Below are 17,500 nucleotides of genomic sequence, written 5' to 3'. Positions count from 1 at the left end.
CTTCAGCCTGCAGCGCCTGGGATCTACTAGCAGCCTTCCGCGTGTCTTCAACTAGTGTCTAATTGTGCGGGATGATGGGGAAAGGCGGGGGTTGGGTTGCAAAAGCAGGTAGCATCTAGTGCATGCCCCCGGACAGGGGAGGAAATTAGCGGACTTCCCCTTGCCAGGCAACACCTGTGACACCATGCAGCTGCGTGGAGGTCAGCCCCAAACCTCCCCCACACTCTCGGTCGTGTTCCGGAATTCTGAGTGTGGGGAGGTTCCTTCGTCTGTTTGCAGCGCCTGGGATCTCCTAGGAGCCCTCCACGTGTCTTCCCCGACTGTCTCCGCGTGCGCGCTTCCAGGGAAATGCGGGGATGTGCTGGACATGCAGGTAGCATGTAGTGCCTCCCCCTTGACAGGGGAGGTAATTTGCGGATTCCCCCTGCCAGGCAACACCTGTGACACCTGGCAACTGCATGGAAGTCTGCCCCAAACATCCCTCACACACTCGGCCGTGTTCCGGAATTCTGAGAGTTGGGAGTATGCGTCTTCAGCCTGCAGCGCCTTGGATCTCCTAGGAGAACTCCGCGTGTCTTCCCCGAGTGTCTCATATTGAGGGCTTACGGCGAAAGGCAGGGGTAGGCCTGAAAATGCAGTTAGCATCTAGTGCCTCCCCCTGGACAGGGGATGTAATTAGCTGACTTCCCCCTGCCAGGCAACACCTGTGACACCAGGCAGCTACGTGGAGTTCGGACCCATACCTCCCCCACACACTCGGTCGTATTCCGGAATTCTGAGTGTGGGGAGGTTCCTTCGTCTGTTTGCAGCGCCTGGGATCTCCTAGGAGCCCTCCACGTGTCTTCCCCGAGTGTCTCCGAGTGCGGGCTTCAATGGAAAGCGGGGCATGGGTTGGGAATGCAGGTAGCATCTAGTGCTTCCTCCTGGACAAGGGAGGTAATTAGCGGAATTCCCCCTGCCATGCAACACCTGTGACACCAGGCAGCTGCGTGGGGGTCTGCCCCAAACCTCCCCCACACACTCGGCCGTGTTCCGGAATTCTGAGTGTTTGGAGGATCCGTCTTCTGTCTGCAGTGTCTGGGATCTCCTAGGAGCCATCCACGTGTATTCCCCGAGTGTATCATAGTGCGAGCTGCCGGGGAAGTGCGGGATTTGTGCTGGAAATGCAGGAAGAATCTAGTGACTCCCCTTGGACAGAGGATATATTTAGCAGAATTCTACCTGCCAGGCAACAGCTGTGACACCTGGCAGCTGCGTGAAGGGAGGACCCATACCTCCCCCACACACTGGGCCGTGTTCCGGAATTCTGACTGTGGGGAGGTTTCGTCTTCTGTCTGCAGCGCCTATGATCCCCTAGGAGCCCTCCCCGTGTCTTTCCCTAGTGTCTCTTAGTGCGGGATGCCGGGGAAATGCGGGGGTTTGGCTGGAAATGCAGGTAGCATCTAGTGCCTCCCCCTGGACATGGGAGGTAATTAGCTGAATTCTCCCTGCTAGGCAACACCTGTGACAACAGGCAACTGCGTGGAGTGTGGCCCCAAACCTCCCCCACACACTCGGCCATGATCCGGAATTCTGAGTCTGGGGAGGTTCCGTCTTCTGTCTGCAGCGCCTGGGATCTACTAGGAGCCCTTCGCGTGTATTCCCCGAGTGTCTCATATTGCGTGCTTACGGCGAAAGGCAGGGGTAGGCCTGGAAATGCAGGTACCATCTAGTGCCTCTCCCTGGACAGGGGAGGTAGTTAGAGGACTTCCCCCTGCCAGGCAACACCTGTGACACCAGGCAGCTGCGTGGAGTGCGGCCCGAATCCTCCCCCACACACTCGGCCATTATCCAGATTTCTGAGTGTGGGGAGGTTACGTCATCTGTCTGCAGCGCCTATGATCCCCTAGGAGCCCTCCCCGTGTCTTTCCCTAGTGTCTCTTAGTGCGGGATGCCGGGGAAAGGCGGGGGTTTGGCTGGAAATGCAGGTAGTATCTAGTGCCTCCCCCTGGACTGGGGAGGTTATTAGCGTACTTCCCCCTTTCATGCAACACCTGTGACCACTGGCAGCTGCGTGGAGGTTGGCCCCAAACTTCCCCACACTATCGGATTTGTTCCGGAATTCTGAGTGTGGGGAGGTTCCGTCTTCAGTCTGCAGCGCCTGGGATCTTCTAGGAGCCCGCCGCGTGTCTTCCCCTAGTGTCTCTTAGTGCGGGATGCCGGGGAAATGCGGGGGTTGGGCTGGAAATGCAGGTAGCATCAAGTGCCTCCCCCTGGACAGGGGAGGTAATTAGCGGAATTCACCCTGCCAGGCAACACCTGTGAGACCAGGCAGCTTCGTGGAGGGTGGCCGTAAACCTCCCCGACATCCTCGGCCGTGTTCCGGAATTCTGAGTGTGGTGATGTTCCGTCTTCTGTCTGCAGTGCCTGGGAACTCCTGGGACCCTCCGACTCTCTTCCCCGAGTTTATCCTAGTGCGGGCTGCCAGGGAAAGTCCCGGTTTGTGCTGGAAATTCAGGTAGCATCTAGTGCCTCCCCCCCGACAGGGGAGATAATTAGCGGAATTCCCCCTGCCATGAAACACTTGTGACACCAGGCAGCTACGTGGAGTGCGGCCTCAAACATCCCCCACTCACTAGGCCGTGTTCCGGAATTCTGAGTGTGGGGAGGTTCTGTCTTCTGTCTGCAGCGCCTGGGATCTACTAGGAGCCCTCCACGTGTCTTCCCCGAGTGTTTCCTAGTGCGGGCTTTCGGGGAAAAGTGGGGGTTTGCCTGGAAATTCAGGTAGCACCTAGTGCCTCCAGCTGAACAGGGGACGTAATTACTGGACTTCCCCCTGCCAAGCAAAACCTATAACACCAGGCAGCTTCGTGGAGGGCGGCCCCAAACCTCCCCCACACACTCGGCCGTGTTCTGGTATTATGAGTGTGGGGAGGTTCCCTCTTCTGTCTGCAGCGCCTGTTATCACCTAGGAGCCCTCCGCGTGTCTTCCCCTATTGTCTCTTTGTGCGGGATGCCAGGGAAAGGCGGGGGTTGGGCTGGAAATGCAGGTAGCATCTAGTGACTCCCCCTGGACAGGGGAGTTAATTAGCGGACTTCCCCCTACCAGGCAACACCTGTGACACCAAGCAGCTGCGTGGAGTTTGGCCCTAAACCTCCCCGACATACTCGACCGTGTTCCGGAATTCTGTATGTGGGGATGTTCCGTCTTCTGTCTGCAGCTCCTGTTAACTCCTGGAGCCCTCCGCCTCTCTTCCCCGAGTGTCCCCTTGTATGGGCTGACGGCGAAATGCCGGGGTTGTGCTGGAAATTCAGGTAGCATCTAGTGCCTCCCCCTGGAAAGGGGAGGTAATTAGCGGACTTCCCCCTGCCAGGCAACACCTCTGACACCAGGCAGCTTCGTAGAGGACAGCCCCAAACCTCCCCCACACACTCGGCCGTGATCCGATATTCTGAGTCTGGGGAGGTTCCGTCTTATGTCTGCAGCGCCTGGGATCTCCTAGCAGCCTTCCGCGTGTCTTCAACTAGTGTCTAATTGTGCGGGATGCCGGGGAAAGGCGGGGGTTGGGTTGGAAAAGCAGGTAGCATCTAGTGCATGCCCCCGGACAGGGGAGGAAATTAGCGGACTTCCCCCTGCCAGGCAACACCGGTGACACCTGGCAACTGAATGGAAGTCTGCCCCAAACATCCCTCACACGCTCGGCCTTGTTCCGGAATTCTGAATGTGGGGAGTATGCGTCTTCAGCCTGCAGCGCCTGGGATCTCGTAGGAGAACTCCACGTGTCTTCCCCGAGTGTCTCATATTGAGGGCTTACGGCGAAAGGCAGGGGTAGGCCTGGAAATGCAGTTAGCATCTAGTGCCTCCCCCTGGACAGGGGATGTAATTAGCTGACTTCCCCCTGCCAGGCAACACCTGTGACACCAGGCAGCTGCGTGGAGGTCGGCCCAAAACCTCCCCCACACACACGGTCGTGTTCCGGAATTCTGAGTGTGGGGAGGTTCCTTCGTCTGTTTGCAGCGCCTTGGATCTCCTAGGAGCCCTCCACGTGTCTTCCCCGAGTGTCTCCAAGTGCGGGCTTCCAGGGAAATGCGGGGATGGGCTGGACATGCAGGTAGAATGTAGTGCCTCCCCATTGACAGGGGAGGTAATTTGCGGATTCCCCCTGCCAGGCAACACCTGTGACACCTGGCAACTGCATGGAAGTCTGCCCCAAACATCCCTCACACACTCGGCCGTGTTCCGGTATTCTGACAGTGCGGAGGTTGCGTCTTCTGTCGGCAGCGCCTGAGATCCCTTAGGAGCAGTCCGCCTGTCTTCCCCGAGTGTATCCTAGTGCGGGCTGCCAGGGAAATGTGGGGGTTGGGCTGGAAATGCAGGTAGAATCTAGTGACTCCCACTGGACAGGGGAGGTAATTAGCGGAATTCCCCCTTTCAGGCAACACCTGTGACCCCTGGCAGCTGCGTGGAGGTTGGCCCCAAACTTCCCCACACTATCGGATGTTTTCCGGAATTCTGAGTGTGGGGAGGATCCGTCATTAGTCTGCAGAGCCTGGGATCTTCTAGGAGCCCGCCGCGTGTCTTCCCCTAGTGTCTCTTAGTGCGGGATTCCGGGGAAATGCGGGGGTATGGCTGGAAATGCAGGTAGCATCAAGTGCCTCCCCCTGGACAGGGGAGGTAATTAGCGGAATTCACCCTGCCAGGCAACACCTGTGACACCAGGCAGCTGCGTGGATTGCGGCCCCAAACCTCCCCCACACACTCAGCCATGATCCGGAATTCTGAGTCTGGGGAGGTTCCGTCTTCTGTCTGCAGCGCCTGGGATCTACTAGGAGCCCTTCGCGTGTATTCCCCGAGTGTCTCATATTGCGTGCTTACGGCGAAAGGCAGGGGTAGGCCTGGAAATGCAGGTACCATCTAGTGCCTCTCCCTGGACAGGGGAGGTAGTTAGCGGACTTCCCCCTGCCAGGCAACACCTGTGACACCAGGCAGCTGCGTGGAGTGCGGCCCGAATCCTCCCCCACACACTCGGCCATTATCCAGATTTCTGAGTGTGGGGAGGTTACGTCATCTGTCTGCAGCGCCTATGATCCCCTAGGAGCCCTCCGCGTGTCTTTCCCTAGTGTCTCTTAGTGCGGGATGCCGGGGAAAGGCGGGGGTTTGGCTGGAAATGCAGGTAGTATCTAGTGCCTCCCCCTGGACTGGGGAGGTTATTAGCGTACTTCCCCCTTTCATGCAACACCTGTGACCACTGGCAGCTGCGTGGAGGTTGGCCCCAAACTTCCCCACACTATCGGATTTGTTCCGGAATTCTGAGTGTGGGGAGGTTCCGTCTTCAGTCTGCAGCGCCTGGGATCTTCTAGGAGCCCGCCGAGTGTCTTCCCCTAGTGTCTCTTAGTGCGGGATGCCGGGGAAATGCGGGGGTTGGGCTGGAAATGCAGGTAGCATCAAGTGCCTCCCCCTGGACAGGGGAGGTAATTAGCGGAATTCACCCTGCCAGGCAACACCTGTGAGACCAGGCAGCTTCGTGGAGGGTGGCCGTAAACCTCCCCGACATCCTCGGCCGTGTTCCGGAATTCTGAGTGTGGTGATGTTCCGTCTTCTGTCTGCAGTGCCTGGGAACTCCTGGGACCCTCCGACTCTCTTCCCCGAGTTTATCCTAGTGCGGGCTGCCAGGGAAAGTCCCGGTTTGTGCTGGAAATTCAGGTAGCATCTAGTGCCTCCCCCCCGACAGGGGAGATAATTAGCGGAATTCCCCCTGCCATGAAACACTTGTGACACCAGGCAGCTACGTGGAGTGCGGCCTCAAACATCCCCCACTCACTAGGCCGTGTTCCGGAATTCTGAGTGTGGGGAGGTTCCGTCTTCTGTCTGCAGCGCCTGGGATCTACTAGGAGCCCTCCACGTGTCTTCCCCGAGTGTTTCCTAGTGCGGGCTTTCGGGGAAAAGTGGGGGTTTGCCTGGAAATTCAGGTAGCACCTAGTGCCTCCAGCTGAACAGGGGACGTAATTACTGGACTTCCCCCTGCCAAGCAACACCTATAACACCAGGCAGCTTCGTGGAGGGCGGCCCCAAACCTCCCCCACACACTCGGCCGTGTTCTGGTATTATGAGTGTGGGGAGGTTCCGTCTTCTGTCTGCAGCGCCTGTTATCACCTAGGAGCCCTCCGCGTGTCTTCCCCTATTTTCTCTTTGTGCGGGATGCCAGGGAAAGGCGGGGGTTGGGCTGGAAATGCAGGTAGCATCTAGTGACTCCCCCTGGACAGGGGAGTTAATTAGCGGACTTCCCCCTACCAGGCAACACCTGTGACACCAAGCAGCTGCGTGGAGTTTGGCCCTAAACCTCCCCGACATACTCGACCGTGTTCCGGAATTCTGTATGTGGGGATGTTCCGTCTTCTGTCTGCAGCTCCTGTTAACTCCTGGAGCCCTCCGCCTCTCTTCCCCGAGTGTCCCCTTGTATGGGCTGACGGCGAAATGCCGGGGTTGTGCTGGAAATTCAGGTAGCATCTAGTGCCTCCCCCTGGAAAGGGGAGGTAATTAGCGGACTTCCCCCTGCCAGGCAACACCTCTGACACCAGGCAGCTTCGAAGAGGACAGCCCCAAACCTCCCCCACACACTCGGCCGTGATCCGGAATTCTGAGTCTGGGGAGGTTCCGTCTTATGTCTGCAGCGCCTGGGATCTCCTAGCAGCCTTCCGCGTGTCTTCAACTAGTGTCTAATTGTGCGGGATGCCGGGGAAAGGCGGGGGTTGGGTTGGAAAAGCAGGTAGCATCTAGTGCCTCCCCCTGGACAGGGGAGGTAATTAGCGGACTGCCCACTGCAATATAACACCTGTGACACCAGGCAGCTGCGTGGAGCGTGGCACCAAACCTCCCCCACACTCTCGGGCGTGTTCCAGAATTCTGAGATTGGGGAGGTTCCGTCTTCTGTCTGCAGCGCCTGGGAAATCCTAGGAGCCCTCCGCGTGACTTCCCCGAGTGTCTCCGTGTGCGGAGTCACGGGGAAAGGCGGGGTTTGGGCTGGATAAGCAGGTAGCATCTAGTTTCTCCTCATGGACAGGGGAGGTAATTAGCAGATTTCCCCCTGCAATGCAACACCTGTGACGGCAGGCAGCTTCGTTGAGGGCGGCCCCAATCCTCCCCCACACACTCGGCCGTGTTCCGGTATTCTGACAGTGCGGAGGTTCCGTCTTCTGTCGGCAGCGCCTGAGATCCCTTAGGAGCAGTCCGCCTGTCTTCCCCGAGTGTATCCTAGTGCGGGCTGCCAGGGAAATGCGGGGGTTGGGCTGGAAATGCAGGTAGAATCTAGTGCCTCCCCCTGGACAGGGGAGGTAATTAGCGGAATTCCCCCTGCCAGGCAACACCTGTGACACCAGGCAGCTGCGTGGATTGCGGCCACTATCCTCCCCCACACACTCGGCCGTGATCCGGAATTCTGACTGTGGGGAGGTTCCGTCTTCTGTCTGCAGCGGCTGGGATCTCCTAGGAGCCCTCAGCGAGTATTCCCCGAGTGTCTCTTAGTGCGGGTTTCAATGGAAAGCGGGGCATGGGTTGGGAATGCAAGTAGCATCTAGTGCATCCTCCTGGATATGGGAGGTAATTAGCGGAATTCCCCCTGCCATGCAACACCTGTGACACCAGGCAGCTGCGTGGGGGTCTGCCCCAAACCTCCCCCACACACTCGGCCGTGTTACGGAATTCTGAGTGTTTGGAGGATCCGTCTTCTGTCTGCAGTGTCTGGGATCTCCTAGGAGCCATCCACGTGTCTTCCCCGAGTGTATCATAGTGCGGGCTGCCGGGGAAGTGCGGGAGTTGTGCTGGAAATGCAGGAAGAATCTAGTGACTCCCCTTGGACAGAGGATATATTTAGCGGAATTCTACCTGCCAGGCAACAGCTGTGACACCTGGCAGCTGCGTGAAGGGAGGCCCCATACCTCCCCCACACACTGGGCCGTGTACCGGAATTCTGACTGTGGGGAGGTTTCGTCTTCTGTCTGCAGCGCCTGAGAACTCCTAGGAGCCATCCGCGTTTCTTTCCTGAGTGTCTCCTAGTGCGGGCTGCCGGGGAAATGCGGGGGTTTGGCTGGAAATGCAGGTAGCATCTAGTGCCTCCCCCTGGACATGGGAGGTAATTAGCTGACTTCTCCCTGCTAGGCAACACCTGTGACACCAGGCAACTGCGTGGAGGGTGGCCCCAAACCTCCCCGACACACTCGGCCTTGTTCTGGAATTCTGAGTGTGGGGAGGTTCCGTCTTCTGTCTGCAGCGCCTGGGATCTCCTAGGAGCCCTCCGCGTGTCTTCCCCGAGTGTCTCCTAGTGCGGGCTGCCGGGGAAATGCGGGGATAGTGCTGGAAATGCAGGTAGCATCTAGTGCCTCCAGCTGGACAGTGGAGGTAATTAGCGGAATTCCCCCTGCCAGGCAACACCTGTGACACCAGGCAGCTGCGTGGAGTTCGGCCCCAAATCTCCCCCACACACTCGGTCGTGTTCCGGAATTCTGAGTGTGGGGAGGTTCCTTCGTCTGTTTGCAGCACCTGGGATCTCCTAGGAGCCCTCCACGTGTCTTCCCCGAGTGTCTCCGAGTGCGGGCTTCCAGGGAAATGCGGGGATGGGCTGGACATGCAGGTAGCATGTAGTGCCTCCCCCTTGACAGGGGAGGTAATTTGCGGATTCCCCCTGCCAGGCAACACCTGTGACACCTGGCAACTGCATGGAAGTCTGCCCCAAACATCCCTCACACACTCGGCCGTGTTCCGGAATTCTGAGAGTTGGGAGTATTCGTCTTCTGCCTGCAGCGCCAGGGACCTCCTAGGAGAACTCCGCGTGTCTTCCCCGAGTGTCTCATATTGAGGGCTTACGGTGAAAGGCAGGGGTAGGCCTGAAAATGCAGTTAGCATCTAGTGCCTCCCACTGGACAGGGGATGTAATTAGCTGACTTCCCCCTGCCAGGCAACACCTGTGACACCAGGCATCTACGTGGAGTTCGGACCCATACCTCCCCCACACACTCGGTCGTGTTCCGGAATTCTGAGTGTGGGGAGGTTCCTTCGTCTGTTTGCAGCGCCTGGGATCTCCTAGGAGCCCTCCACGTGTCTTCCCCGAGTGTCTCCGAGCGCGGGCTTCCAGGGAAATGAGGGGATGGGCTGGACATGCAGGTAGCATGTAGTGCCTCCACCTTGACAGGGGAGGTAATTAGCGGATTCCCCCTGCCAGGCAACACCTGTGACACCTGGCAGCTGCGTGGAGGTCGGCCCCAATCCTCCCCCACACACTCGGCCGTGATCCGGAATTCTGAGTGTGGGGAGGTTCCGTCTTCTGTCGGCAGCGACTGGGATCTCCTAGGAGCCCTCAGCGAGTATTCCCCGAGTGTCTCTTAGTGTGGGCTTCAATGGAAAGCGTGGCATGGGTTGGGAATGCAGGTAGCATCTAGTGCATCCCCCTGGACAGGGGAAGTAGTTAGCGGAATTCCCCATGCCAGGCAACACCTGTGACACCAGGCAGCTGCGTGGATTGCGGCCCCAAACCTCCCCCACACACTCGGCCGTGATCCGGAATTCTGAGTGTGGGGAGGATCCGTCTTCTGTCTGCAGCGACTGGGATCTCCTTGGAGCCCTCTGCGAGTATTTCCCGAGTGTCTCCTAGTGCGGGCTGCAATGGAACAGCGGGGGATGTGTTTTGAATGCAGGTAGCATCTAGTGCATCCTCCTGGACAAGGGAGGTAATTACAGGATTTCCCCCTACCATGCAACACCTGTGACACCAGACAGCTGCGTGGAGGTCTGAAACAAACCTCCCACACACACTCGGCCGTGTTCCGAAATTTTGAGTGTGGGGAGGTTCCGTCGTCTGTTTGCAGCGCCTGGTATCTCCTAGGAGCCCTCCGCGTGTCTTCTCCGAGTGTTTCCTAGTGCGGGCTGCCGGGGAAATGTGGGGGTTTGGCTGGAAAATCAGGTAGCACCTAGTGCCTCCAGCTGAACAGGGGACGTAATTAGCGGACTTCCCCCTGCCAAGCAACACCTATAACACCAGGCAGCTTCATGGAGGTCGGCCCCAAACCTACCCCACACACTCGGCCGTGTTCCGGTATTATGAGTTTGGGGAGGTTCCGTCTTCTGTCTGCAGCGCCTATGATCTCCTAGGAGCCTTCCGCGTGTCTTCCCCTATTGTCTCTTTGTGCGGGATGCAAGGGAAAGGCGGGGGTTGGGCTGGTAATGCAGGTAGCATCTAGTGACTCCCCCTGGACAGGGGAGGTAATTAGCGGAATTCCCCCTGCCAGGCAACACCTGTGACACCAGGCAGCTGCGTGGATTGCGGCCACTATCCTCCCCCACACACTCGGCCGTGATCCGGAATTCTGACTTTGGGGAGGTTCCGTCTTCTGTCTGCAGCGGCTGGGATCTCCTAGGAGCCCTCAGCGAGTATTCCCCGAGTGTCTCTTAGTGCGGGTTTCAATGGAAAGCGGGGCATGGGTTGGGAATGCAGGTAGCATCTAGTGCATCCTCCTGGATAAGGGAGGTAATTAGCGGAATTCCCCCTGCCATGCAACACCTGTGACACCAGGCAGCTGCGTGGGGGTCTGCCCCAAACCTCCCCCACACACTCGGCCGTGTTACGGAATTCTGAGTGTTTGGAGGATCCGTCTTCTGTCTGCAGTGTCTGGGATCTCCTAGGAGCCATCCACGTGTCTTCCCCGAGTGTATCATAGTGCGGGCTGCCGGGGAAGTGCGGGAGTTGTGCTGGAAATGCAGGAAGAATCTAGTGACTCCCCTTGGACAGAGGATATATTTAGCGGAATTCTACCTGCCAGGCAACACCTGTGACACCTGGCAGCTGCGTGAAGGGAGGCCCCATACCTCCCCCACACACTGGGCCGTGTACCGGAATTCTGACTGTGGGGAGGTTTCGTCTTCTGTCTGCAGCGCCTGAGAACTCCTAGGAGCCATCCGCGTTTCTTTCCTGAGTGTCTCCTAGTGCGGGCTGCCGGGGAAATGCGGGGGTTTGGCTGGAAATGCAGGTAGCATCTAGTGCCTCCCCCTGGACATGGGAGGTAATTAGCTGACTTCTCCCTGCTAGGCAACACCTGTGACACCAGGCAACTGCGTGGAGGGTGGCCCCAAACCTCCCCGACACACTCGGCCTTGTTCTGGAATTCTGAGTGTGGGGAGGTTCCGTCTTCTGTCTGCAGCGCCTGGGATCTCCTAGGAGCCCTCCGCGTGTCTTCCCCGAGTGTCTCCTAGTGCGGGCTGCCGGGGAAATGCGGGGATAGTGCTGGAAATGCAGGTAGCATCTAGTGCCTCCAGCTGGACAGTGGAGGTAATTAGCGGAATTCCCCCTGCCAGGCAACACCTGTGACACCAGGCAGCTGCGTGGAGTTCGGCCCCAAATCTCCCCCACACACTCGGTCGTGTTCCGGAATTCTGAGTGTGGGGAGGTTCCTTCGTCTGTTTGCAGCACCTGGGATCTCCTAGGAGCCCTCCACGTGTCTTCCCCGAGTGTCTCCGAGTGCGGGCTTCCAGGGAAATGCGGGGATGGGCTGGACATGCAGGTAGCATGTAGTGCCTCCCCCTTGACAGGGGAGGTAATTTGCGGATTCCCCCTGCCAGGCAACACCTGTGACACCTGGCAACTGCATGGAAGTCTGCCCCAAACATCCCTCACACACTCGGCCGTGTTCCGGAATTCTGAGAGTTGGGAGTATTCGTCTTCAGCCTGCAGCGCCAGGGACCTCCTAGGAGAACTCCGCGTGTCTTCCCCGAGTGTCTCATATTGAGGGCTTACGGTGAAAGGCAGGGGTAGGCCTGAAAATGCAGTTAGCATCTAGTGCCTCCCACTGGACAGGGGATGTAATTAGCTGACTTCCCCCTGCCAGGCAACACCTGTGACACCAGGCATCTACGTGGAGTTCGGACCCATACCTCCCCCACACACTCGGTCGTGTTCCGGAATTCTGAGTGTGGGGAGGTTCCTTCGTCTGTTTGCAGCGCCTGGGATCTCCTAGGAGCCCTCCACGTGTCTTCCCCGAGTGTCTCCGAGCGCGGGCTTCCAGGGAAATGAGGGGATGGGCTGGACATGCAGGTAGCATGTAGTGCCTCCACCTTGACAGGGGAGGTAATTAGCGGATTCCCCCTGCCAGGCAACACCTGTGACACCTGGCAGCTGCGTGGAGGTCGGCCCCAATCCTCCCCCACACACTCGGCCGTGATCCGGAATTCTGAGTGTGGGGAGGTTCCGTCTTCTGTCGGCAGCGACTGGGATCTCCTAGGAGCCCTCAGCGAGTATTCCCCGAGTGTCTCTTAGTGTGGGCTTCAATGGAAAGCGTGGCATGGGTTGGGAATGCAGGTAGCATCTAGTGCATCCCCCTGGACAGGGGAAGTAGTTAGCGGAATTCCCCATGCCAGGCAACACCTGTGACACCAGGCAGCTGCGTGGATTGCGGCCCCAAACCTCCCCCACACACTCGGCCGTGATCCGGAATTCTGAGTGTGGGGAGGATCCGTCTTCTGTCTGCAGCGACTGGGATCTCCTTGGAGCCCTCTGCGAGTATTTCCCGAGTGTCTCCTAGTGCGGGCTGCAATGGAACAGCGGGGGATGTGTTTTGAATGCAGGTAGCATCTAGTGCATCCTCCTGGACAAGGGAGGTAATTACAGGATTTCCCCCTACCATGCAACACCTGTGACACCAGACAGCTGCGTGGAGGTCTGAAACAAACCTCCCACACACACTCGGCCGTGTTCCGAAATTTTGAGTGTGGGGAGGTTCCGTCGTCTGTTTGCAGCGCCTGGGATCTCCTAGGAGCCCTCCGCGTGTCTTCTCCGAGTGTTTCCTAGTGCGGGCTGCCGGGGAAATGTGGGGGTTTGGCTGGAAAATCAGGTAGCACCTAGTGCCTCCAGCTGAACAGGGGACGTAATTAGCGGACTTCCCCCTGCCAAGCAACACCTATAACACCAGGCAGCTTCATGGAGGTCGGCCCCAAACCTACCCCACACACTCGGCCGTGTTCCGGTATTATGAGTTTGGGGAGGTTCCGTCTTCTGTCTGCAGCGCCTATGATCTCCTAGGAGCCTTCCGCGTGTCTTCCCCTATTGTCTCTTTGTGCGGGATGCAAGGGAAAGGCGGGGGTTGGGCTGGTAATGCAGGTAGCATCTAGTGACTCCCCCTGGAAATGGGAGGCAATTAGCGGAATTCCCCCTGCCATGCAACACCTGTGACACCAGGCAGCTGCGTGGGGGTCTGCCCCAAACCTCCCCCACACACTCGGCCGTGTTCCGGAATTCTGAGTGTTTGGAGGATCCGTCTTCTGTCTGCAGTGTCTGGGATCTCCTAGGAGCCATCCACGTGTCTTCCCCGAGTGTATCATAGTGCGGGCTGCCGGGGAATAGCGGGAGTTGTGCTGGAAATGCAGGAAGAATCTAGTGACTCCCCTTGGACAGAGGATATATTTAGCGGAATTCTACCTGCCAGGCAACAGCTGTGACACCTGGCAGCTGCGTGAAGGGAGGTCCCATACCTCCCCCACACACTGGGCCGTGTTCCGGAATTCTGACTGTGGGGAGGTTTCGTCTTCTGTCTGCAGCGCCTGAGAACTCCTAGGAGCCGTCCGCGTTTCTTTCCTGAGTGTCTCCTAGTGCGAGCTGCCGGGGAAATGCGGGGGTTTGGCTGGAAATGCAGGTAGCATCTAGTGCCTCCCCCTGGACAGGGGAGGTAATTAGCGGAATTCACCCTGCCAGGCAACACCTGTGAGACCAGGCAGCTTCGTGGAGGGTGGCCGTAAACCTCCCCGACATCCTCGGCCGTGTTCCGGAATTCTGAGTGTGGTGATGTTCCGTCTTCTGTCTGCAGTGCCTGGGAACTCCTGGGACCCTCCGACTCTCTTCCCCGAGTTTATCCTAGTGCGGGCTGCCAGGGAAAGTCCCGGTTTGTGCTGGAAATTCAGGTAGCATCTAGTGCCTCCCCCCCGACAGGGGAGATAATTAGCGGAATTCCCCCTGCCATGAAACACCTGTGACACCAGGCAGCTACGTGGAGTGCGGCCTCAAACATCCCCCACTCACTAGGCCGTGTTCCTGAATTCTGAGTGTGGGGAGGTTCCGTCTTCTGTCTGCAGCGCCTGGGATCTACTAGGAGCCCTCCGCGTGTCTTCCCCGAGTGTTTCCTAGTGCGGGCTTTCGGGGAAAAGTGGGGGTTTGTCTGGAAATTCAGGTAGCACCCAGTGCCTCCAGCTGAACAGGGGACGTAATTACTGGACTTCCCCCTGCCAAGCAACACCTATAACACCAGGCAGCTTCGTGGAGGGCGGCCCCAAACCTCCCCCACACACTCGGCCGTGTTCTGGTATTATGAGTGTGGGGAGGTTCCGTCTTCTGTCTGCAGCGCCTGTTATCACCTAGGAGCCCTCCGCGTGTCTTCCCCTATTGTCTATTTGTGCGGGATGCCAGGGAAAGGCGGGGGTTGGGCTGGAAATGCAGGTAGCATCTAGTGACTCCCCCTGGACAGGGGAGTTAATTAGCGGACTTCCCCCTACCAGGCAACACCTGTGACACCAAGCAGCTGCGTGGAGTTTGGCCCTAAACCTCCCCGACATACTCGACCGTGTTCCGGAATTCTGTATGTGGGGATGTTCCGTCTTCTGTCTGCAGCTCCTGTTAACTCCTGGAGCCCTCCGCCTCTCTTCCCCGAGTGTCCCCTTGTATGGGCTGACGGCGAAATGCCGGGGTTGTGCTGGAAATTCAGGTAGCATCTAGTGCCTCCCCCTGGAAAGGGGAGGTAATTAGCGGACTTCCCCCTGCCAGGCAACACCTCTGACACCAGGCAGCTTCGTAGAGGACAGCCCCAAACCTCCCCCACACACTCGGCCGTGATCCGGAATTCTGAGTCTGGGGAGGTTCCGTCTTATGTCTGCAGCGCCTGGGATCTCCTAGCAGCCTTCCGCGTGTCTTCAACTAGTGTCTAATTGTGCGGGATGCCGGGGAAAGGCGGGGGTTGGGTTGGAAAAGCAGGTAGCATCTAGTGCCTCCCCCTGGACAGGGGAGGTAATTAGCGGACTGCCCACTGCAATATAACACCTGTGACACCAGGCAGCTGCGTGGAGCGTGGCACCAAACCTCCCCCACACTCTCGGGCGTGTTCCAGAATTTTGAGATTGGGGAGGTTCCGTCTTCTGTCTGCAGCGCCTGGGAAATCCTAGGAGCCCTCCGCGTGACTTCCCCGGTGTCTCCGTGTGCGGAGTCACGGGGAAAGGCGGGGTTTGGGCTGGATAAGCAGGTAGCATCTAGTTTCTCCTCATGGACAGGGGAGGTAATTAGCAGATTTCCCCCTGCAATGCAACACCTGTGACGGCAGGCAGCTTCGTTGAGGGCGGCCCCAATCCTCCCCCACACACTCGGCCGTGTTCCGGTATTCTGACAGTGCGGAGGTTCCGTCTTCTGTCGGCAGCGCCTGAGATCCCTTAGGAGCAGTCCGCCTGTCTTCCCCGAGTGTATCCTAGTGCGGGCTGCCAGGGAAATGCGGGGGTTGGGCTGGAAATGCAGGTAGAATCTAGTGCCTCCCCCTGGACAGGGGAGGTAATTAGCGGAATTCCCCCTGCCAGGCAACACCTGTGACACCAGGCAGCTGCGTGGATTGCGGCCACTATCCTCCCCCACACACTCGGCCGTGATCCGGAATTCTGACTGTGGGGAGGTTCCGTCTTCTGTCTGCAGCGGCTGGGATCACCTAGGAGCCCTCAGCGAGTATTCCCCGAGTGTCTCTTAGTGCGGGTTTCAATGGAAAGCGGGGCATGGGTTGGGAATGCAGGTAGCATCTAGTGCATCCTCCTGGATAAGGGAGGTAATTAGCGGAATTCCCCCTGCCATGCAACACCTGTGACACCAGGCAGCTGCGTGGGGGTCTGCCCCAAACCTCCCCCACACACTCGGCCGTGTTACGGAATTCTGAGTGTTTGGAGGATCCGTCTTCTGTCTGCAGTGTCTGGGATCTCCTAGGAGCCATCCACGTGTCTTCCCCGAGTGTATCATAGTGCGGGCTGCCGGGGAAGTGCGGGAGTTGTGCTGGAAATGCAGGAAGAATCTAGTGACTCCCCTTGGACAGAGGATATATTTAGCGGAATTCTACCTGCCAGGCAACAGCTGTGACACCTGGCAGCTGCGTGAAGGGAGGCCCCATACCTCCCCCACACACTGGGCCGTGTACCGGAATTCTGACTGTGGGGAGGTTTCGTCTTCTGTCTGCAGCGCCTGAGAACTCCTAGGAGCCATCCGCGTTTCTTTCCTGAGTGTCTCCTAGTGCGGGCTGCCGGGGAAATGCGGGGGTTTGGCTGGAAATGCAGGTAGCATCTAGTGCCTCCCCCTGGACATGGGAGGTAATTAGCTGACTTCTCCCTGCTAGGCAACACCTGTGACACCAGGCAACTGCGTGGAGGGTGGCCCCAAACCTCCCCGACACACTCGGCCTTGTTCTGGAATTCTGAGTGTGGGGAGGTTCCGTCTTCTGTCTGCAGCGCCTGGGATCTCCTAGGAGCCCTCCGCGTGTCTTCCCCGAGTGTCTCCTAGTGCGGGCTGCCGGGGAAATGCGGGGATAGTGCTGGAAATGCAGGTAGCATCTAGTGCCTCCAGCTGGACAGTGGAGGTAATTAGCGGAATTCCCCCTGCCAGGCAACACCTGTGACACCAGGCAGCTGCGTGGAGTTCGGCCCCAAATCTCCCCCACACACTCGGTCGTGTTCCGGAATTCTGAGTGTGGGGAGGTTCCTTCGTCTGTTTGCAGCACCTGGGATCTCCTAGGAGCCCTCCACGTGTCTTCCCCGAGTGTCTCCGAGTGCGGGCTTCCAGGGAAATGCGGGGATGGGCTGGACATGCAGGTAGCATGTAGTGCCTCCCCCTTGACAGGGGAGGTAATTTGCGGATTCCCCCTGCCAGGCAACACCTGTGACACCTGGCAACTGCATGGAAGTCTGCCCCAAACATCCCTCACACACTCGGCCGTGTTCCGGAATTCTGAGAGTTGGGAGTATTCGTCTTCAGCCTGCAGCGCCAGGGACCTCCTAGGAGAACTCCGCGTGTCTTCCCCGAGTGTCTCATATTGAGGGCTTACGGCGAAAGGCAGGGGTAGGCCTGAAAATGCAGTTAGCATCTAGTGCCTCCCACTGGACAGGGGATGTAATTAGCTGACTTCCCCCTGCCAGGCAACACCTGTGACACCAGGCATCTACGTGGAGTTCGGACCCATACCTCCCCCACACACTCGGTCGTGTTCCGGAATTCTGAGTGTGGGGAGGTTCCTTCGTCTGTTTGCAGCGCCTGGGATCTCCTAGGAGCCCTCCACGTGTCTTCCCCGAGTGTCTCCGAGCGCGGGCTTCCAGGGAAATGAGGGGATGGGCTGGACATGCAGGTAGCATGTAGTGCCTCCACCTTGACAGGGGAGGTAATTAGCGGATTCCCCCTGCCAGGCAACACCTGTGACACCTGGCAGCTGCGTGAATGTCGGCCCCAATCCTCCCCCACACACTCGGCCGTGATCCGGA

Source organism: Camelus ferus, chromosome 36 (genome assembly GCF_009834535.1).
Source record: "Camelus ferus isolate YT-003-E chromosome 36, BCGSAC_Cfer_1.0, whole genome shotgun sequence".
Lineage (NCBI taxonomy): Eukaryota > Metazoa > Chordata > Mammalia > Artiodactyla > Camelidae > Camelus > Camelus ferus.
This window is presented reverse-complemented; position numbering follows the sequence as displayed.